Here is a 12,568-nt window from a genome sequence, read left to right on the forward strand (position 1 = left end):
AGAGCGCATGGGTTTAGTCAACTTTTGACTTAACACGTCCCAGACAGCAACCCAACATTGAATAAATATTGATTTTCCATCGGAATCATCATTATGGTTGATATTGAAATTTCAATGCAAAATAAATGTTGAATCACCATTACAATATCGATGAAACCTGACGTTATTAATGTTGATGGCAACAACATTGGAACAACATTGATCTGTAGTTATCTTTATGATTGATTAAGCATTGATATTTGGTTTATCGGGCGATATTGCCAATGTGTTGAAAAGTCATTGATTTATAGTTGACCGGGAAACGACCTGTTGTTGAAAAGCCATCGAAATATAGTTGACCGGGAAATATGATTGAAAATGCATTGATATATAGTTGACCGGGAAATATGATTGAAAATGCATCGATTTATAGTTGACCGGGAAATATGATTGAAAATGCATTGATATATAGTTGACCGGTAAATATGATTGAAAATGCATTGATATATAGTTGACAGGGAAATATGATTGAAAATGCATTGATATATAGTTGACCGGGAAATATGATTGAAAATGCATTGATATATAGTTGACCGGGAAATATGATTGAAAAGTCATTGATTTTTGGTTGACCGGGAGATCATCGGGTGGTAGACCAACGTACTGCACCGGACACATCTCATTTCTGGACTCTTGGGGCGAATACGATCAGGTAAGCTTGCTTAATATGTAATGTTCGATATGAATGAATTGTACTAGCTAAATCAAATACTGTTACTCGTTAACATGATGGTTAGTGTCCATTATGCTTTTGGATTCTGCATCAGACAACTTTTAAAAACAGCTAATGTTAGCTAGCGTTAGCTAACGTTAGCTAGCGTTAGCTAACATTCGTTAGCGTTAGCTAGCAGTAACAGTCTTAGAACATGGTACAGATGAAGTTGGAAATGTTTTGGCAAGGAAATTATTGGATATGACTGAATTTCCATTTGTAGTTGCATTATAGCTTTTGGGTTTTGCTGAGGACAACTTTTAGAATTCGGTCATGTTAGCTAATGCTAGCTAACGTTAGCTCGTAGCTCGCCTTAGCCTAAATATCCATTTTGAACTGATGTTTGGCAAGGATGTGACAGTATTTGTTGCTCTAATTGTGTTGTAATGTGTTTGTAGAGAGGAAAATGCCAGGCGGAGAGAGAAGAAAAGAGATCACCTGCCAGAGGGACTGAAGCAAGTAAAAAGGTAACCTTCAATTTTGAAAAGTGATTTGAATGTAGGGAAAACATGATAGGCTAGACTACAACACTGGACAAATTGCCTTATATCCGATCATTGAAAAATACTAGGACTAGTGAATTTGTTTCCAAGTGTGTATATATGTGGGTGTTCTGTTTAACTTAAAGGCTAATTTGTTTGCATTGTGCTTGTATTTTCTGTTTTAGATGCTCATACACAGCAGATGGGGACAGCCAGCGTCACCCAATTTACTTTTGCCCAGGCTGTGCAACAGTTGCTGCACTATGCGTCAGACCGGGCAGGATGGACTGGACGACAAACCAGTCAGACGTCAGAGGACCATGAACTGTAACTATGCTAAAGAGGACAAATAATGAAATAAGAGGCTAATAAAATGAATTTGTTTTTACCTTAAACAGTGTGGTGTGGTCAGTGTTTTTAGGCTAGGCTATAGGCATACAAGCTTTCAAATGTTCAATCACTTTTTACCTTCCTGGCTGTAGATAAAGCAGGATATTCATTATAGGTTATTTAATTTAGGGCATTACATTTTCGTATGCCTAGCAATACTTTTCTATGGCTTAATAATGATTGAAATTCCATTGAAATCACGTTGATCCTTAGTTCAGTTGAAATTTCAACATTGTTTCAATATTCCTGATAATTGAAATACCATTGAAATTCCGTTGATCTATGGACAGGATTTCAACATTGTTTCAATATTAAAACAGGGTGCAAAATGATGTTGAATCAACATCAGAATTTGATGTTGTTTCAATGACTTAATGTTGACAACGCAATGTTGATTTAACATAGTTTCAATGACTGTTTGCTATCTGGGGTAAGACCAAAATAACATTATAAACGAGACCTGTGTTCCATCAGATTTTCAATGATTATGCAAATTATAAAAATGAGCCCATATTCTCGCTCTTGGGTTAAAACGGAAAAATGAATAACAAAAAAAAACAACAATTGAAAATCGAGCAGTTTTCCAGTTAATTTTTAATTTGTACGGACATTGGAAAAACGAGAAAACGGAGCTCATAGTTTTGTTTTTCCATTTTTGGTTTGAAACCAAAAACTAAACATCGACCCGTTTTTTTGTTTTTTTGTTTTTGGTTTAAAACGAAAAACGGATTATACTTTAGGGCCCTGACCTAGCTAGCTAGCTAGCTTATTTCACTATGGACATTAAGCCAACAGGTTAATACCACTCACAGACTACTACCCACCTTTCTTGGTGAAAAACTGGGTTACAATTTGACACCCATTCCTTTGTTTTTCCTCTCTTTTCTCTATTTCCTTTTTTGAAAACCAGATTTTGATATAACGTTACTTGGCAACATTGTGGTCACTGTAGTTCTGGCGCATCTACTGACTGCAACTAAACACCGTTGTCACTGAGTGCGCTAAGGCAGGACCAAACCATTACATGCAGATACAGGGGGGTGGTCGGTCAATTTGGATGTTTACTTTTTGGTCAATGGGGATATTTAACTTTTACTGCCAAAAACAAGTAAAACAAAGAGATCATTAATTTTATTATTATATTTGAAATATATATACTTGAATGATGATGGTTTAATAATTTTATATTAGTTTTTACCTATTTTTTGGGGCCCCTGTCAGTCATGGGCCCTTGGAATCGTCCTAACTTTTCCCCCCTATACGGCGCCCCTGTGTATGTCCTATTTACCCACCGAACTGTCGTTATTCAACTATGACAAGGTAAAATCGGTTTTGCATTCTATCACCCCTTTAAGGATATATTAATCTTTCCATTGGTGAAATATCCCTTTAAAAGTGCCTACCCATGTGAAGTGATTCCTTCCGAGTGAACACAGTGAATCTGGCTGCAGTAGATGTGAAAGAAATGCATTAAAGTTGTGCTAATTCATACCTCTGTTTAGTTTTTCTATCACCCCTTTAAGATGTCTTGCCTCGCTGAAATAACTCCGCCAACCTACTAACATTATTCAAACAGCGAAGAAGGCTGAAAGCGGAGCTACGTTCAGTTGCCCACTACAACAACCTAACTTGCCTGTGGCCAAGGTAGTGTTTATACAACTAGCTTACAACTATTTTGTTTTGAAAGGGAAACAATGTTAAAGTTGTTTGTATGTGTAGGCTATTTATTCGATTTGAGTTTATTTTACTACTTTGCAGTTTGCACAATAAAAATAGTTTAGCTTCTGTAACTGTTTCATGGATTCTCCTTCATATAAAGTTATTGTATAATGTCGTGGAGCAAAACCCTTTAGTAATCAAAGCTTTTAGTAAACATGACATTAACATGTTTTTGTGATATTCTATGTACAATGACAGTATAATAAGCCATTATAAACCTATATAAAGGTGGCCCATTATTGAAGGCCCATTATTATTTATTTAAATTTATTTTAAGAAGTTTGATTACATTACCTATATTTTCGATTTGAATGCACAATTGTTTTTTAAATAACAAATAAATAAGAATTCAGTACATTACATCTATGTTATTTTGTCTTAGTTAGGAAAGTAATGTTTAGTTAGGAAGGTCTGGTGGCTTTAGTCTCTTCCACATGGTGGAAGGAAGGTATGAGATGGAAGGTATACAGTTTATTATTAATTCAGCAACGGCATCGGATTGGTATCGGGTATCGACAGATACACAAAGCCCTGGCATCGGTATCAGGACTGAAAATTCGGATCGGTGCATCCATAGTTTTTACCCTCCTGTTGTCCTCGGGTCAAATTTGATCCATTTTCAAAAAGTTTCTATATCAGAAATTTGTTTTTTTTTCAACCAAATTTTCAACAACAAAAAGCAACGTGGATGGTTCTCTAAAACGCTCTTTAATTTTGAAAAAAAAAAGATAAAAGAACGTTTAAAAAAGTGACAAAAATGTCGGAAAAAGCTTCAAAAACGCAGGAAAAATCCCACAAAACTGTCACAAGACACATATTTTTTTTTTATAAAAACATCAAAAAAAGTGACAAAAAAACTTGGATAAAAGTGACAAAAACGTCAAAATGTTGACTCAGAAAAACAAAAAGCTGCATGGTCGACGGAAAGACAACACAAGGGTTAAGCTTCGTGGCTTTTTGCTGGACGGCGCTCTGAGCGGAGAGCTACGTGACACATGCCACTACATCGCTGAGGACTGGCGGTTAAATCGGCCATCCTACAAACAGAGCATGCCATGCAGACACAAAGCTGACAACCTCACAGATGGATGCAGTGGAGATGGGCTCATACATAGGCTACATGTAGTGGACCGCTGTGGACTTGTGTCGGTCACACGGACACACAAGGATTTCCAGAAAAGAGGCTGAATGTGTCTACGACAATACACGGACCATGGTGGCTGCGCGTCCGGTACAAGTCGATACAGACATTACATACACTAACACCGTGTAACGCTGATGACCTGCCGATGTGCATTAATTGTTCATAACCATGAATGAATCCGCTGTCACTCTGTGATTAGAGAATCCAGTCTGCAGTGTAGTTCAGACACTTCACTGATAAACCATAGATTGGCTTTATTGTCAAAGATAGTTTTTGTATAATTAACTTGTCTCTGCCAGAGAGTTACTGCTTTTAAAAGTAACGTAAAAGTAACAAGTAACATAAAAAGTTACTTTCCATAGGGGGTAACTAAGTAAAGTAACAGATTACTTTTTAAGAAGTAACGAGTAACGAGCAAACACTACTTTATAAAAGTAACTTCCCCAACACTGGTTCTAAGAAATAGACACATTAAAAGGTATGATAAAGTATGTTACTATACAATAAACACATATAAACATAAACACATACCAAAAACACACACCGTCACCATCTAATCTGTTTCCTGTGAGGGGATTTGTAAGCTCTCAAAGTACATCAAGAAAGAGGTCCAAGTTCTCTCAAAACTCTGTATGGAACCTTTCAGTGTGTATCTAATTTTCTCCAGTTTCAGGAAAAACATGTCTCTCATCCATCTACTGAATGTGGGTGGTGTTTGTGCCTTCCACAGGAGTAATATCTGACGTCTAGCAAGCAAAGAGGTGAATGCTATGACAGCATAGGCCCTGCCTTTAAAGATGAACTGAACTGAAAGAATCAACGTTGATAACATGTTGGTTATGACAATTAAAAATGAATTACACAAAAAAAACTTATTAAAAAAATCAATACATAGCTTTTTTTTAAGCAACACAAAAATTGCGTTTGTTAGTATTAGAACGCTGCCAATGTCGATGACTTCACTGGCATGGTAGGACCTGAGAAGGTCTATAGGTAACAGCTGCAGCATATTATATACACACGAAAATTAGTAATTTGAATGGCATGGGTTAAGCATTTGAGCCTGTGAGGGACAGGCCTTAAGGAAGGAGGAATAGGATTCCGATACCATCCTGTGCAGACAACTATATCAGGGATCTTTTCCCCTCAGCCGAATATCAAGGATTGGAGTTTGCTTTGGACTTGTAAATAAAACATATTTGACACAATATGTACTCATTGACGTTTTCAACACATCTAGCTCTCGTAATGTCACCATGCTCCGATAAGCCCTATAATACTTACATACCTAGGATTAAACATAAAAAAATCACAACTAGAATAATTTTGTTGACAAGGCGATAAAGAAAGAGAGAGAAAGAAATACAGATGATCAATTTGGTCATCATTTGGTCATCATATAGCATTACGTTTGATAAAGGAGTAGCCTACATTCTTGAAGCTATTTAGTCTAGTGCAGTGGTCTCAAACTTTTCATCCTGAGTACCACCTCAGAAAATGTTTGGCTTTCCAAGTACCACCATTGTTATTAACATTTAACTAGATTAGCATGGTGTGCGATAGGGCCATACTGTAATGCCTATAATGCCTATAAGACAATGTGCCACAGATCATACTCGTGTTTGATTTCCTGGTGTTTCTCTCTTAGTTCCTTCTGCACAGATGAGTGGAAGTCGGTGGCCAACAAAGAGATGCAGACTCCGTGGTCCGCAAGCTTGGCCAGGCATCTCTCCATACCCTCTACCTTGAGCCAGTAGCTATTTTTCACGTCAGTCACCCACACAGATCCACGATCAGCTTTGATTCTGTGTCGAGCAGTGAGTAGGTGCTGAAGGTTGCATTATGGCCAGGGCTGTCATACTGCGCATCCCCTGAGACAGTGATCGGCTTCTCACTCACAGCACTCGTGACCCCCTCATAGTGGATAGCCCAGGCATAGTTGACCTTCGGTATGATGTAGGCTTTCTGGATGTTATACCACTGCCTCTCTGACATGGCCTCCAAACAATGGTTTTGCATACCTCCAGGAAAGGACTGCACTCACTCCCTGTCACAAACACAGCAGCCGGAACAGTGACGTTGAACTCCATGACTCCCCTGATTTGATTTTGAGAATGCCAAATGTAATTATGGCCATCCACACAGTGTGTCATCCCAAAACCACTGTTGGACAAGGCTGGTTGTTCTTCTAAGCATTTGCCACAACCCTCCCAGTGACACATGGAAAACAACATTAACTAACTGCTTGTTAGAGACAATGCTTTTTCTGTGATCAACACACTTTGTCTTCCTCCTCTACATCACTGCAACTGGCCCTGTCATCACTTGTGAAACAAAAGTCCTCATCGTGGTCCTCAAAGGACACCTCATCCTCTTCTACTTCACTGCAGCTTTGCTCAAATGACACTTCCTGAGTGTGCTGTGATGTTGAGGTTCTTTGGACAGATTTGTTGTCAGGGTTGCCAAAGTTTTCCACAGCAGGGAAATAGGGATGGTCATTGATGAGTGTTGTAATGTTGACCAGGCCATCAGTTAGTGTAGCTATGCTCCTGAACTGCTTTTTCCTGCCCTCATGAATGTTCATTCTCTTCAACTAGGTCTGTCTGGGTATCAACAGATAAACTGACTCTGGCTTCACAGAGTATGTCCTGATCTTCCTCATTCCTGTCATTCACTTTTTCACTGCCCACTGGAAACATGCAGGCCTGCTTGACCTGAGGGAAGGGGGAAGAGGGGGGAGAATTTGAGCTGTAAGATCATTTTGTGCACTACACATTTACAAACTAATAAACATTGTGCTGATGAAGTACTAGTAATTGATTTCTTGTGATTTGTTATGTTTCCTAATGTATTATTATGTATAAATTCATTTTGTCTCAAGATGCTGCAGACAATACAAAACTGTGTTAAAATATGCATTAGATTGTATTTGCATGATGTGCATTGTAATGTACACAGTAAATTATTAATGGACCAATAGTTGTTCATGGTGTTAAGAAGGAAATGTGGTGGGAGGTTGGAGGGCTGTAGCCTACTGTCATGCACTTTCATTTATTGTATCCAAGCACATTATGCATTTTAGGAAATAGAGACTGCTTATATATCGTGTGCATTTAGAGAAAATAGAAAAACATGGTTGAGTTCCTGTGCATTTTAGAAAATCAAGGCAGATAAATGGAAAATGTGATTGGACGAATTCATCCAATGGGATCGCTTGTTAAGTTAGCTGCACGTAGGAGAGTTACCCCAGGTTGACCATAGATGCATGGAGGATTCACAAGTTTTGCCGTTTACTTTAGGCTAGTGCAGAGTTGGCAGATTTTTTTCCTTGTGGATGTTGATGGATATTGCACAGATGGATATTGCACGGATGGATATTGCACTGATACCTCTTACTATGGAACTAGCAGCTATTTCTGCGAGTTGAACCCCCTCTGTATCAACAATCTGCCCTGAGATGGTCAACATCAGCTAGCTTCATGGTGAGTAGAAAGGGACATTGGATTCTGTTTACAGACCCGCTGTGGTTTAGTTAGCAGCTAGTAAACGCATTATTATCGATCTGTGATATTGTCTGAGTCATTGTTTATTTGAAATAAGGGTGCTTCCTTGTTTAGCGGCTAGCCCTTTCCCTAGGTTGGATCGTTTGGTATCTAGCTTGGTTTTGTGTACAGTATGTGACAATGTTACATACAAAGTCCCTTTGCCTAGTAGACTTGCTAGAATGCTGGATAACAGCTAAACATACCTCTCTGTCCTCTGCTTGACGTGAGCGTTTCAGCGCCCTGTCTCTAATGCTACGTTTACACGTGGCCGGCTATTTTCATAAACGGACATTTCAACCTCTCGGTTTTCAGAAAAGTGTTCGTTTATATGTACCCGTGTATATATGCCGTCAATGCAGTCAAGAGCACGCCAGACCTGTAGGTGGCAGTGTAATGAGAAGCTCAAGCCCACGTTAGCCAATCAGAATCCCGACAATAGCAGTAACAGCAACCAATCACGTCCTCTTTCTCTCTCTCGGCTGCCTAAACCTCCATTTGTCTCAGTTTATATGCAAACGTGCAAACGAAGATTTTAAAAATCTCCACTTTGGCGGGAGTTTTTAGAAATAATCGTTTTCTGTGATAAAAACAGGGTTTTCATGTAAATGAGAGGCCAAACCGCAGGAAAATATCTGCGTCTTCCCTTCATGTAAACGGGGCTTAAGGCAGATAGCATCGGTGGTGTTACTTCCCATTGGTCTGCCCTGTACTGCAGCCTGAAAACATTGATGGAATGGCCTCAGGTTTCAGTCTGTTGGTCTTAACCCTCACCAGTAATCCTGTTGTGTCAAAAGTACAGCTCTCTAAATAGTCTATCGCTAAAAAAAGCTCACTACAGACTCAAAATCCAGGGGCTAGCCAGTTTTAAGGCAGCTAGCCATGAGTTGAGGGCTGGTTTCATTGTCAAAGGTAGCTTGTGTAAATGTATCTTAACCCCAGCTGCCTTAGCCCTATACAATTCATTACTGCCAGTGTTGCCAACTCTTTTCAATGAAAGTAATTTTTTTTTTCCAAAAGTAGCTAGATGATGTCATATGCTCATTTGCATATTTGTGACATCATTACACATTCATTAGCATAAAGCTTAGCAGATGTGTCAGCAGGGAGATAGAACAAAACATAAATCTTTAGTCAAATAATCACAAACTCACTAAAGGAATTCATATTCAATTATTATTATTACTTAGGTAGCTTATAATTGAAGTAAAAAAACGAAATTCTACAAAGGGAGGGAGAAAGATCGATAAAGAAGGCTGGCTTGCCGAGGGCGTCTTTGTCCCGTCGCATCCCACTGTCTCTCCTACCTACACCGGCCCCTGCACCCTGTCCACCCTCCCCTTCTAACTGCCTGCTCAGTACTGCTACACATGAGGAGAAAGCAATGAGGGGAGGGGCTGCTCCTCGGTCACAGAACAGAAGAGAGAGGAGACTGTCTTTGTGGCCACAAGAGAGAAATACCTTTGCGTGCTCGTGCTAGTCGCTTTTTTTGAAAAAAACAGTCACTAAGGGGGTCTGAAAAGTCGCTAAATCTAGCGACAAAGTCGCTAAGTTGGCAACACTGATCCCTTTCCTCAGCCATGTCAGCTAGCCTCAGACTCGTTACCTGCTATGGCTGTGCTGCTAGTGCTAGTTAGCCACGGAGTAGCTTATCATGCCAGTGACATAGCGATTGTTGAAATCCAACATGGCGGCGCCCATGTAACAACAACAACACTTTCAACGTACCATTTTATCCCTTTTAACAAATTCAGCCATTTTAATCATTGTACCAATGAGAAGAAATAAAATACATATTGTAACACCTTTACTTCAAATTCCAGTTCAGTTCATCTTTAAGAAGTTGAGTTTCTTGTGTAAAGCCAAATATGGCACATATTGGGTTTGCATTCTGGAGTAGGCCTGAAATATGTCTGCCCAAAATGTCCTGAGATAAGGAGCAACACCACAACATATGTATGTGGTCAGTTGGCTGACTTTTACAGCGGGGACACGCAGGGTCAACACTAGGAAAAATCTCGGCCAGTTTAGCCCAGGTCCAGTGTACTCTAAGGAGGATATTAAGTTGAATTAGGCTGTGTCTGGCACAAGGAGAGGAGGTGTGTACTAGGTCAAGTGCTGCTTCCCATTGAGCCTCTCTCATTGCTTCCCCAAAGTCATCTTCCAAAAGTTTTCTTATTCCTTGCAGTGAAAAGGGACAAATGTTGCAGATATCATTATAAAGAATTGAAATTAATAGTTAATGTGTGGAGATAAAGAGAGACAATTGTCTATTGTATTATCTGTTGGAAAATTTGGGAAGGAGGCAGTGTTTTTCAGTACAAAATGTCTTACTTGGAGATATCTAAAGAAGGGAGATTTTGGCAGGTCAAACTTCTCCGAAAGTTGTGCAAATGATCCAAAGCTGCCCTCAATAAAGAGATTGGAAATAGATGTAATGCCTTTTGCCAGCCATATCCCAAAGGCTGAGTCCAGGGTAGAGGGTAGGAAATTATAATTGTTCATGATAGGGGAATGTATTGACATTGTTGACAAGTTAAATGTCTTTTAAATTGTGACCAAATTCTGATTGAATTAAGAACAATGGGATTTGAGGAGAATTGAGGAGAAAAGGGGCACAGAATATTTATAAACGCATTGTCAAATCCGAATTGTTTCAGCACTGAGAAAAGATAGCGCCATTCAACTCGGTCACATGCTTTTTCAGCATCGAGTGAGATCACCATTTCAGGAGCAAATGCTGAAGGGGAATACACAATGTTCAGGAGTCTTCTTAAGTTTAAGATACAATGTCTATTTAAAATGAAACCAGTTTGATCTGTTGATATTATCTGAGGTAAGAACTTCTCCATTCGACCAGCTAAAATTTTGGACAGAATTTTATAATCACCATTTAGTAAGTAGATTGGATGATATGAAGGACATTGGAGGGGATCTTTACCTTTTTTAGAATTACTGTTATTGCAGCTTGATGTAAAGTTGGTGGAAGCTGTCCAGATGACAGTGACTCATTGAAGCAGTGGAGAAAGTTTGGGTGCACATTTTTTATAGAAGTCTGATGAAGCTGTCTGGTCCAGGCGTTTTATTGCTTTACAAAGATTTAATAGCATCAGATTGGATAGAAGGAAATGTAAGGTTGTTGAAAAAGCTGTCTATTTGTGGAAAGTTTCCATCACATGATCAGTCACAATTTCGTCAAGCTTGCCAGCCTTATCACTGATTCATAAATTTTATTTCAATTAAATTTCAATTCAATTTTATTTATAGTATCTAATCATAACACGAGTTATCTCGAGACACTTTACAGATAGAGTAGGTCTAGACCACACTCTATAATTTACAAAGCCCCAACAATTACAGTAATTCCCTCAAGAGCAAGCAGTGCGATAGTGGCGAGGAAAAACTCCCTCTTGGGAAGAAACCTCGGACAGACCCAGGCTCTTGGTAGGCGTTGTCTGACGGTGCCGGTTGGGGATGCGATGAACAGTGGCAGTAATAGTCACATTAATAATGGAACAGTGACTTCAAATGGTAGTCGTAGTAGTTCATGTCATATCAGTGCGCTGCAGGGCGTTACAGGATGTAGCGTGGCCCAGCAGAGCATGGATGGACGTAGTTCAGCATCGTTTTGAGACAGGATATTCCTAATTTTGGCAATGTTACGAAGATGAAAAAAGGCTGTTCTTGAGGTTTGTTTTAGATGGGCGTTAAAGGATATATCCTGATTAAAAATAACCCCTAGATTTCTGACAGTAGTGCTGGAGGCCAGGGCAATACCATCCAGAGTAGCTATGTCTTTAGATAATGAGGTTCGGAGGTGTTTAGGGCCCAGCACAATAACTTCAGTTTTGTTAGAGTTTAACATAAGAAAATTATAGGTCATCCAGGATTTTATATCTTTAATGCACGCTTGAAGTTTAGCTAGCTGACTGGTTTCGTCTGGTTTGATTGACAAGTATAATTGGGTGTCATCCGCATAGCAGTGAAAGTTAATTGAGTGTTTCCTAATAATATTACCAAGAGGAAGCATATATATAAGGAGAATAGAATTGGTCCAAGCACTGAGCCTTGTGGAACGCCATGGCTAACTTTAGCGTACTTGGAGGATTTATCATTAACATTAACAAATTGAGATCGATCAGAGAAATAGGACTTAAACCAGCTTAGAGTGATTCCTTTAATGCTAACTAAATGTTCCAATCTCTGTGACATGATTGTATGGTCAATAGTGTCAAATGCAGCACTAAGATATAGTAAAACAAGAATGGAGACAAGTCCTTTGTCTGCAGCAGTTAGAAGGTCGTTAGTAATTTTCACCAGTGACGTTTTCGGGCCCTTGTGAGTAGATATGTAGCCTTGTCTGTGGTGACTGAATCATATTCTGTTTGTAGGCGTAGTCTTTCTTTATAAAGAGCTGGATATGGGAATGAGGAGTAACGTTCATCGATACTAGCCAAAGCTGGAGAGATGTTGTCAAGTTTGGCCATTCTTATTTTTTTCATTCTAGAGGAATATTCAATTATTTGCCCTCTAAGAAAAG

At 39.1% G+C, this 12,568-nt stretch overlaps 1 long non-coding RNA gene across 1 annotated transcript; it reads left to right on the forward strand.

Moving 5' to 3' along the window:
* Positions 1-528: 528 nt before the first annotated feature.
* LOC120563367 lies at positions 529-1,628 on the forward strand. Its single transcript, XR_005639936.1, has 3 exons — positions 529-691; positions 1,150-1,218; positions 1,419-1,628. It is a non-coding gene; the product is annotated as an uncharacterized LOC120563367 (long non-coding RNA).
* The last annotated feature ends 10,940 nt before the right edge of the window (positions 1,629-12,568 follow it).

Source organism: Perca fluviatilis, chromosome 8 (genome assembly GCF_010015445.1).
Source record: "Perca fluviatilis chromosome 8, GENO_Pfluv_1.0, whole genome shotgun sequence".
Classification (NCBI taxonomy): Eukaryota; Metazoa; Chordata; class Actinopteri; order Perciformes; family Percidae; genus Perca; species Perca fluviatilis.